The sequence below is a fragment of the Arachis duranensis genome, chromosome 7 (genome assembly GCF_000817695.3).
Source record: "Arachis duranensis cultivar V14167 chromosome 7, aradu.V14167.gnm2.J7QH, whole genome shotgun sequence".
Classification (NCBI taxonomy): Eukaryota; Viridiplantae; Streptophyta; class Magnoliopsida; order Fabales; family Fabaceae; genus Arachis; species Arachis duranensis.
In genome coordinates, this window is record NC_029778.3 from 71731684 (window position 1) to 71735974 (window position 4291).

A 4291-nucleotide genomic window follows, 5' to 3' on the forward strand; every position below is an offset into this window, starting at 1 on the left:
AATCTGAAAAATTAGAAAATTGATTCTTGAAGCAAGAAAAAGCAGTGAAAAGCAAGGCTTGCAAAAAAAATGGCGGAAAAAAAAGAAAAAAAGCAAGCGGAAAAAGTCAATAGCCCCTTAAACCAAAAGGAAAGGGTAGAAAGGATCCAAGGCTTTGAGAATTAATGGATAGGAGGGCCCAAAGGAATAAAATCCTGGCCTAAGCGGCGAAATCAAGCTGCAAGAGTGTGCTTAAGAACTCTGGACACCTCTAATTGGGGACTTCAGCAAAGTTGAGTCACAATCTGAAAAGGTTCACCCAGTTATGTGTCTATGGCATTTATGTATCTGGTGGTAATACTGGAAAATAAAGTGCTTAGGGTCACGGCCAAGACTCATAAAGTAGCTGTGTTCAAGAATCAACATACTGAACTAGGAGAATCAATAACACTATCTTAATTCTGAATTCCTAGAGACGCCAATCATTCTGAACTTCAAAGGATAAAGTGAGATGCCAAAACTGTTCAGAAGCAAAAAGTTACTAGTCCCTCTCATCTAATTGGATCTAAGCTTCATAGATATTTTGGAATTAATTGTATATTCTCTTCTTTTTATTCTATTTTGGTTTTCAGTTGCTTGGGGACAAGCAACAATTTAAGTTTGGTGTTGTGATGAGCGGATAATTATACGCTTTTTGGCATTGTTTTTAGGTAGTTTTTAGTAAGATCTAGCTACTTTTTAGTATATTTTTATTAGTTTTTAAGCAAAATTCACATTTCTGGACTTTACTATGAGTTTTTGTGTTTTTCTATGATTTCAAATATTTTCTGGCTGAAATTGAGGGACCTGAGCAAAAATCTGAATCAGAGGCTGAAAATGGACTGCAGATGCTGTTGGATTCTGACATCCCTGCACTCGAAATGGACTTTCTAGAGTAGAAGCCTAATTGGCGCGCTCTCAATTGCGTTGGAAAGTAGACATTCTGGGCTTTCCAGAAATATATAATAGTCCATACTTTGTCCAAGTTTTGATAATGCAAGCTGGCATTTAAACGCCAACTTTCTACCCTATTCTGGCGTTAAACGCCAGAACTGGCATAAAAAGCTGGAGTTAAACGTTCAAACTAGCACCAAAACTAGCATTTAACTCCAAGAAAAGTCTCTATATGTGAAAGCTTCAATGCTCAGCCCAAGCACACACCAAGTGGGCCCGAAAGTGAATTTCTGCATCATTTACTTATTTCTGTAACCCTAGTAACTAGTTTAGTATAAATAAGACTTTTTTACTATTGTACTCACATCTTTAGACCTATCTGGAGATCATCTTTAGACTTATCTTTAGATCATCTTTGGACGTTTAGTCCTTAGACCTATCTTATACTTTTATGGAGGCTGGCCATTCGGCCATGCCTCGACCATTATCACTTATGCATTTTCAATGGTGGAGTTTTTACACCTCATAGATTAAGGTGTGGAGCTCTGTTGTTCCTCATGAATCAATGCAAGTACTATGGTTTTTCATTCAGTTCATGCCTACTTCTGTTCTAAGATATTCATTCGTACTTCAATGTGATGAATGTGATGATCCGTGACACTCATCACCATTCTCAATTTATGAACGCGTGTCTGACAACCACTTCCGTTCTACCTGCGAAAGCTAGAGTGTGTATCTCTTGGTTTTCTAATCAACGATTCACATCATCTCCCCTCTGACAATGGGGCATCTGAATATGAGATTAGAACCTTCGTGGTATAGGCTAGAAACAATTGGTAGCATTCCTGAGATCCGAAAAGTCTAAACCTTGTCTGTGGTATTCCGAGTAGGATCTGGGAGGGGATGACTGTGACGAACTTCAAACTCGCGACTGTGGGGCGCAGTGACAGTGTGCAAAAGGATCAATGGATCTTATTCTGACACAAACGAGAACCAATAGCTGATTAGCTATGCGGTAGCTGTGCCTGGTATTTTTCATCCGAGATGAGAAATCTGATAGTTGATTAGCCGTATAGAGACCGTAGAGGACCATTTTCACTGAGAGGACGGATGGTAGCCATTGACAACGATGATCCACTAACTTACAGCTTGCCATGGAAGGGAGCACGCATGATTGGATAAAGACAATAGGGAAGCAGAGGTTCAGGAGCAACACACATCTCCAAACGCTTATCTAAAATTCCCACCATTGAATTACATAAGTTTCTCTATCCTATTTTATGTTTTATTTATCTTTTAATTATCAAAATCCCATAACCATTTGAATCTGCCTGACTGAGATTTACAAGATGATCATAGCTTGCTTCAAGCTGACAATCTCCGTGGGATCGACCCTTACTCACGTAAGATATTACTTGGATGACCCAGTGCACTTGCTGGTCAGCTGCACGGAGTTGTGAAAAGTGTGAATCACGATTTTGTGTACCATTGGGGTTGGTGGAAATTAAATGATGGATACTATGATGGGTGTTGGAAAGTGGAAAAGGTGATGTGGATGTGATTGGTGAGGTGTATGGGGAAGAGGGAAAGCAGGGTGGGTTTCAAGGTTTAGGAACGAAGAGAGAGAAAAAGGTGGGGTTGGAGATTCTTTGGGACAAACTGGCCTGAGAGGCTAGGAATTTCGAATTTCCTGCCCCCTACCTGGCATTCAATGCCAGGATCTGCTCCCTTTAGGGCGTTGAATGCCCAGGACTCTCCCTGGCTAGCATTCAACGCCAGCTTCTGCCCCCTTTTGGGCATTGGACGCCCAGGACACTCCCTGTGGGGCATTCAATGCCAGCTTTTGCTCCCTGTGGGGCATTGAACACCCAGAAGGGATCAGGGAGAGGAGCTTCTTAGCTTCTCTATGGGCGTTGAACGCCCAACTCTCTCCTTGTCTGGCATTCAATGCCAGCAAGGGACTCTCCCCAGGGTATTTTATTTTTAGTTCTGAATATCTTTGTCACTGTTTTAAGTGCTGCACGTGATCACAGACATCAAAAAGCAAAGAAAAATTATAGAGAATGAACTAAGACAAAATTAAATGAGAATAAACAAAAAGAAAAGAAAGGATAGTACTCTAATCTTGGTTGAGTTGCCTCCCAACAGGCGCTTCTTTACCGTCGTTAGCTTGACGGACAACTCCATTACGGAGGTAAGTAGGGGCTCAGATCTTCACCCCATACAGTGAACTTTCTTTCTTGTGTTCTCATGAATGAGCTCCACATGCTCTAGAAATAGGATTCTACTCATTGTGTGTGGAATGACTGGATTCTTAGTGAAGACAACTCTCATTCCAAGTGAGAGGCCTTCAATAAGGATCTTCTTATCCCTCTAGCCTTTAGGTACCTTTTTTGTAATACCTTCCTTCCCAGTGCTTGATGATGGTTACCTAACACCAAACTTAGAGTTAGTGTCTAGGTGCCCTGTAAAGCTCTGCACTGAAAAGGAAGGCTAAAACACAATGTGTTACACAATGGCACCAACTCTGTCAGAGTGAGACTGAGGGTTGGGTATCTTGAACAAGATACAATCCTAATGTAGTCTCAATACTAGCTCTCCTCTTTCTACATCAATAATAGCCTTAGCAGTGGCTAGGAAAGGCCTTTCGAGGATGATGAATTCATTTTTGTCCTCCCCAGTGTCTAGAATCACAAAGTCCACAGGGATGTAAAGATCCTCAACATTTATTAGGACTTCTTCTACCATACCATATCCCCTTTTTAGGGTCTTGTCTGCCATCTCCAATGAGATTATTGTAAATCATGTTGCTTGTATGCGAAGTTTGTATTCGTAGGTTTTGATGAATGACAAACCAACAAACGACATGAAAGACAAACCAACAAACAACTTGAATGAACAAGCATGTTGAAAGATCAACCAACATTCAACGTTGAGGAATGAAGAGTTGAAAGCAACACAACAACAACAAGAAACTCAAGTCCACAACATTTGAAGACAAGTATAGCGTCTTAGGACTTAGGTAACTTCTTGTTAAGAACCAATTGCTAAATCTCTCAACACACACTCACAAAATGTTTTGATTATCATATCATATGCACATCTTGCAATTCGATGCTAGCCAAATGGTTTAAAACTTGTTTTCAAAGGTACAAAAGCATAGGAATTGACTCCAACAAGTTTGAGATCAATCCTAAGTATTTTGAAGTGATTTTAAGCCATTCTTTAAGGTTTGCATCGATGCACACTCATCTTGCATCGATGCAAAGATGTTTGCATCCATGCAACCTAGCTGAAAATTCAAATTTCAACTTCAAAGACACATTTGCATCGATGCAAAGTGTTATGCATCGATGCAAATGATTCAAAAACATAAAAA